Below are 7,621 nucleotides of genomic sequence, written 5' to 3' on the forward strand. Positions count from 1 at the left end.
CTCTCCCTCTCCCCAACAGCCACTAACCAGGCACAGTGCTTGTGGCTACATGGCCAATCTATAGCCTGCAAAGCCTGGTCCTAAACTGCCCAATAAAAAACAGCTCTCCATGACAGGTGCACAGCCCCCAGAGTGCAGCCTTCAGTGATCTCCAGAGAGAAAGGTTCCTGATTGGGAAGAAGAAAGGGAGGGGGTGAGTGAGACACAGTTTAAAGACTAAATTAGAAACCAGGAATTTTGAGGTCTACAGGCAATATAAGGAGACAATATCAGGCACTTATATCACACAAACAGGGGCCCAAAGGAGATCCTTGGGGTGCTGTATCCCATTGAGGACAGGCAAGTGCTATACTCTACCTCCAGGAGCTCCATCCCAAGATCAACACTCCCACCCTAATAACATTCACCATCCTGAGGGGGGACATACCAGCAAACAACAGATAACCGCACCTATTGTTTGAGAAGGGAAACAGGCAAGATTCTGAACTCCAACAAAAACAATCCTTGTATTTTCCTTCAAGATTTCTTGTCTTTTCTCTATTTTTTTTCTTTTCTCTCTCTCTCTTTTCCAACCCTCACATCCCCAATATTTGTGAAACCAAGTACTTTTCATGAATTAGGCTATGGAGGACTGGAATGGATGAATAGCATATTACAGTTGTGTTGTATATTCTTTTATCTCCTATTTTTACATTTTTAAATTTTTCTTAATTTTTATGTTTGCATTTTGTACTCTCTTTATTGTCTTTCCACTTACTTGTTTCCCCAAAACACTTTTTCTCCTGCTTCTAACCAACTTCTTTAGATTTCTCTTCAAGCTTCCTATGATCTAACAATTCTATATCTTCACTCCTACTTCTTAACATCTTATTCTACACCCCACTCCTGGTTCTACACCCTTTTTTCCACCATCAGAATCTATAGACCTTCTTGCAAACCAATTGTATATATAGTAGCTAATAATTGAATACACCATTTCTGTATATTGTGACAAAATCATAAACTTCTAAAAAGGAACTATTTTGTTTAAGGCTGTATATTGTTTGTATTGCGATCTATTAATATTGATCCCCCCCTTAAAAGAGAGGTATTGGAACACTGCAGGGACAGTATAAGCCTGTAGGGTAAAAACTGTAACATCTCAGGTCTGCAGTGCTAGAAGGGAAGAAACACGAACAAAATGAAGAAATAAGGGAAGAAAGTGCCCCAAACAAACCAACATACTACATTATTAGAATCTATGGCCAGCACAGTGGAAGAAATGACAGAGAAGGAATTTAGGATGTACATAATTAAAATATTCTGTGAATTAACAGGTGATATAAGAGAGCAAATTGAGATAGCAAAAATCATTTCAATAAAGAGCTATATAAGCAAATACAGGAAGCAAAAGATTACTTCAATAAGGAGATAGAGGTACTGGAAAAAACAAAACAAAACAGAAATCCTTGAAATGAAGAAAACAATAAACCGAATTTAAAAACTCTATAGAAAGCATCACCAACAGATTAAATATCACTTGGAAGAGAAAACTTCAATCAATGAAGACAAAATATATAATTTTGAAAATAAAGTTGACCACACAGTGAAGATGGTAAGAAACTATGAGGAGAACATTGAAGAATTATGGGATAACATAAAAAGACCAAATTTAAGAATTATTGGGCTAGAGGAAGGCATAGAATTGCAAACAAAGGAATAAATAATCTATTTAATGAAATAATATCAGAAATAAATAAATAAATAAATAAATAAATAAATAAATAAATAAAGAATGAGTTGGGAAATCAAATACAAGAGGCTTACAGGACACAAAATATACAAAACCATAACAGATCTACACCAAAGCACACTATAATGAAAATGCATAGCAAACTGAATAAGGAGATAATTTTAAAAGCCACAAGATAAAGGAATCAGATTACATATAGGATGAAACCAATTAAGATATCTGCAGAATTCACAACCCCTAAAAACTAGAAGAGCCTGAATAACATATACCAAGTTTTGAAAGAAAATGGATGCCAACCAAGAATCTTATACCCAGCAAATTAAGCATTATATTGGATGACAAAATAAAAACCTTCCATGGTAAACAAAAGTTAAAAGAATCTACAAGTAGAAAGCCCGCACTACAGGATATCCTCAGCAAAACATTCCATGAGGAGGAAATTTCATAACCCACTTGAATCAAAGTGTGGAATATGATATGTCAAGGAATTTGTAATGTTTTGATCAACCAACAATAAAAAATTAAAAAAAAATAAAAAAAATAAAAGAAAAGAAAATCAGTAAAAGGAGGTATTACATCAAAGGAAATACCAATCAAAAGAGAAACCATGTCAAGTTAAAAACAAAAACAAAAAGCAAAAATGACCAGGACTATAAATCATGTCTCAATGATAACCCTGAATGTTAATGGCTTAAAAGACATAGACTGGCAGAGAAGATTAATTAAAAGACCCAATATTAAGCTGCCTTCAAGAGGCTTATCTCATAGGGAGCCATCCATAGACTGAAACCCCCCCCCAAATATTTTATTGATTTTTGTACTAATTCTTAGTTTTTTATTATTCTTACTTTAGAATTTACTTTTTTTTTATCAATTTGGACACATAGTTTATGGAATTTAGGTTTTCTATCTTTTTAAATATATGCATCAATGCTGTGAATTTATCCTTAAGCATTTTTATTGTACCACAAAATCATTTGTTATTTTCATTTAAAAATAATTTTAAAAATTTTTCTTAAGACTTCATTACTCATGTATTATTTAGACTTCTTTATTTATGTATTATGAAGGAGAATATTTTTAATCTCCAAATATTTGGGGGGGTTTCAGTTTTATTTTAGTCCTTGATTTTTCATGTAAATCTCCTGTAATCTGAGAGTGTATTTCATATGCTTTCAATTCTTTCACGTTTATAAATGTGTGTTTTATGACCTAGAACATGGATTTTCTTGTTGACTCTTTTGTGTTAGTCACAAAAAAAGTATGCAAGCTGCTGTTGTTTGTTATAGTAGTCTACCAGTGACAATTAAATTTGGTTTATTAGTTTTGCTATTCAGTTCAAGTATATCCTTACTGCTTTTCTGAATGTGTGATTTGTCAATTTCTGTTAGAGGTATGTTTAAGTCCTCAACTGTAATGATTTGCCCATTTTTCCTTGTAGCTTTATCACTTTCTGCCTTAGTCATTTCTTTTCTGCATTTCAGTTGGGGAAGTTTTACTGACCAGTCTTTATGCTCACTAAACCTTTTCTCAGCTGTGTCATCTACAGCTAAGCTCATCATAGCATTCTTCGTTTACTTTACACTGATTTTGACTTTCACCTTTTTCTTATGATTCTTTAAGTTTTTGTCTCTCTGTTCACCTCATCTATCTGCTCTTGTACGTTGTCTACTTTCCCATTTGGGTTTGAAACATGTCAATCATGGTGGTTTTAAATCTCTTTTTCATAATTCCAAACTCTGTGTCAAATGAGTCTTGTTCTGATGCTGGCTGTGTCCCTTTCAGCTCTTTATCTTTTCTTCACCTTTTAACATGTCTTGTTATTTTTTTTTTTGTCTGAAATCTGTACATGATGTATCCCATAATAGAAACTGAGATAATAGGCTTTTAGTGTACAGTTTTATATTTATCCATTTAAAAACTTGATTCTGTTTAATATTGGATAGTTGTAGGTGCCAGAGTTCTAATTTCCTCAAATCTTTTTGTATTTATTATTTTCTTATTATTGTCTTTAGTTTTCCCTAAGAACTTTTTAAAAAATAACTCTTTTATAACTCTCTTACTTATACTATGACTTATTATGTTGGAGCCCAGTTCCCCTGTAGGTAAGATATTATAAAGGTAAAGCTTTTCATAATCTTATGGCAAAGTTTATATTTTATTGGCCTTGGTTCTTGGACTCTGACCCTTAGAAGCATTTCTTGGCCTTTATACTATTTTCTTCTCTTCTTGTGTCAGGAAGGCTGGAGGAGGCTGTAGTTGTCTAAGTGCCTTTATCTCAGGTCAGAAAAAAATGGTGGTTTTCTTCAAAGGCTAGCTGTTATAGAAAATTCTGTGGATGCATGTCAGAATGTTTTACTTTATGTGGGAATAATTCAAAAATGGCAATTTTTATACTGCTGATGGACAAACACAAAGGAATTTGTCTTCCACCATCACTTAGGAGAACATGGTAGGGCTCTTGGTCATAAAAATAGGATGGCATGGTGACATTATGACTGTGATCCCATCTGGACTTTTTCCTGTATTTGTGTATATTTCCAGTTGTTGCGGTAGTGGTTTTTTCCTATCACCTCAGCTTTTTAAAAGATATACAAAAAAGTTTTTATTTTTAGTTTGTTCAGCTTTTTCTTTTCTGTTGATGAAAACAATAATTAAGAATCTTTTTAAATTTTAAAGAAAAAAACAGAACTTAGTTTATTTAATGTTAGTAATTTTCTAATGCTTGTGTTTATGCCAGTTGAGCAAAAAAAAATATCAACATAGTAGTGATAGATGGCAGAAAGAAAAGTGGTGGGAACATGAGGTTGGGGGATGTTTTGTGTGATAGAGGACAGATAGATGTGAATGGTGAAAACATGGGGGTTAAGGGAAAAAAATCTATAAAATAGGTTCACTCTGCTGACCCCCAACATGCTTTCTTTTCCAAGAAGCAATTTTCCTGCAGTCCTGCAGGGGTAAAATGAGCAGGATATACCACATTCCTCAGGAAACTACCCGTGTCTATAGGAGAAAGGCAAGGCCCTAAAAAAAATGTTAGTAAGAGGAATCCAAGTTACCCTAAATGGAGAGACTTTTGTGACCTTTTTCATAGACCAGAGCCCCAAATATAATAAAATATATAGGGAAATATAAATAATTCCTTCTAACCATATGTCTATAAGAATTTATGGTTAAGAATCTCATTAGAAAAAGTCAGCATAGGCCAAAATGATTTATAGTTGTCATAGCAACAGGGATTTGAAATCCAGATGCCATCCTGCTGTCAGTAAAAAGTCAAGAGGTGGACATGGGTGGAAATCTGGAAACTTCTCTGGAATTCCCAATAAAGCTGGAGTGCAGGACTGACACACTATCCATCTCCTCTCTGAGAGGACTCATTTGCTCCCTTGAGAGTGTACCCTTTCCCTTTTCATATCCCTTCATTAAATTCAAACCTATTACTCTGAGCAAATGTCTGAAATCTTTCTGACTTGTTTTCAAGGGGGTTTGATGGGTGGCTTTTGTGCTGCCTCAGTTTATCAGAAGGCCCCATCCAGAAACCAATGGTCTGGAACTGCTTTCCTGACTCCCACACGTTTTCTTTTGAAGAAAAGTTTACCTGAGATTGCTGTGATCCTTGTCTGGCTTACGTCAACAGGATATACTATATTCCCCAGCAAATCACCTGTAATCTGCATGAGATATGTAGGCCCCAAAGCCTCCTCCCTGCCAATAAGAAGAACACAAGTTACTCTGATGGGGGACTTTCGTGACCTTTACATATACTAGAGTCCAGCCTCCTAGAGACAAGATAATTTCAAGCAAAGTCCTCCAACTATAAAATTTATAAGAACAATTTCTAATCAGAATCAGTCAACATGGACAAATGTGACCCAGAGTTGCCTTGGATCTTCAGCATGTCATTATAAGTGTAAAGTCTTCCTTCTATGTGGTAATCCCATGGACAGTGGGGATGTGAAAGTCTGGTCCAATCATGCTACTATCAATCAAAAGTGAACCATCCCTCTCCTCTCTGAGAGGACCCACTTTCCTCACTTCTTCTTGAGAGCATTCCCCTTTTCCCGTTTGCTCTTTTCTAATAATCTCATGCCTCCTACAATGCACAATTCACCTTAAATCCTTCCAGTGACCAGTGATCAAAGGCCTCCAAGATTACTTCAATTTATGGATGGCCTTGGTCTGAAACAATACCTGACGATCTCTCTCATGTATTAAATTACATTGTTACATGTTGCAGAGTTAATTGGGTCCTTCAATCAGAACAAATATGATTACTCAATTTTTCTCTGGGAAAACATGGACCTTACAGAACTAGCCTGACATATCTAAATAGGGGTTTATATTGTCCTATGACTTGGATTATTTGTTTGCTTGTTTCAAATAAGGTCACCAACTGTGAGCTTCTTGAGCCAATCCTACATTTCATTTACCTTTGTGTCCTTAGTTCCTGGAAAATTGTTAACATATAGAAAAACTCAGTAAGAATTATTAAAAGAGCCATTTGCTTTATATTAAAACTCCAAGTGTGAAGACTCTGTCTTGAACATCTTTACTTGTCTACTTTTCTATTGAGCAAAGTGGTTTTATGAGTCATTAACAAATATTAAATGAATGATGAATACATAAACAAATAAATAAATGTACATTTTAATCTTAGTCCTCAAAAAATTTTCACCAGTGATACAGTGAATATAATAAATTCCTATGTGATCCAACTGAAGAGTTTTGGAATTATATAAGTTTGCATTTAAACTCCAATTATGTCCTTTACTAGTGGGTTCATTCTCTGAACTACCTCCTCAATGTGAAATGTAGATAAGATCTGGTCTATAGTTTTGTTATAAATTAATGTGATATTTTAGTATTTATCAAATTCTACTCTAGATAAATATTAGCTCCTTTATAAATATTTCTTTATCCTATAACATAAGATTTAATATTATAAATGTTAGTTATGTATACTACTAGAATTCTATGTATTGGTTGGGGTGTGGCTCAATGACACACACACAAATATATATGTATATGTATATATTACTGCATGTATGTTATATATTATGAAGTCAGATAATTAATTGATGCAAATCAATCATTTAATTTTATATAATTTCATATTATATTAATGTATATTATATATTATATATTTTGAAATAAAATAATTGAATGCTATAAATAAATAATTATATCTCTTCATTCATAATCATATTTAAGTAGAAATTCCCTGGTCCTTCATTAGCCCTTCTTTATATTAAATTTTTCTGTAGATTTCATTATCTCCTAATGTATTATGAATTTTCTTGATTAAGTGTTATATATTTCACCTTCCCCAACTGTATCCTAAGCTCCATGGGAGCAAGAATTTTGAGCATTTTGTTTGGCTGGGTACCCCAGCACTCAGAAAAGTCCCTGACAAATGATAGGAATCTTAGAAGTGTCTGTGCTTGTGAGTAAATGAATATATGGACATTGTCAATAAAGAAATCATAAGTTTATAAAATCTTTTAAGAAATGTGTAAAAATTTGAATTGCCTCAGTGTTCTCCATTTTATGGGCACAAGCTGTGACTAAACATAAGTGAAAGAAGGACAGATTGACTGCACTCTTCTGTGGTTATGGTATTTCCTCACAGAGGTCAATTGTAAGACTTAATTTCCAAGGAAAGAGATGGAAACAGAGGATGCCTGTGAATGACATTTTTACAGATATATTCAGAATGCATATAACCATGAAAATGTGGTATTACTTTACTGGAAATTTTTATTAATAGTTCATTTTAATATAATGCTCATTTAGCATTTTGTATTGTCCAGGCAAATAAGCATAACTGCTAAATTTTCAAATAATATAATACAGTCTCCCCAATTGATAAATGCTTTATTATGTTAT

This window comes from Marmota marmota, unplaced genomic scaffold, assembly GCF_001458135.2.
Source record: "Marmota marmota marmota unplaced genomic scaffold, marMar, whole genome shotgun sequence".
Classification (NCBI taxonomy): domain Eukaryota; kingdom Metazoa; phylum Chordata; class Mammalia; order Rodentia; family Sciuridae; genus Marmota; species Marmota marmota.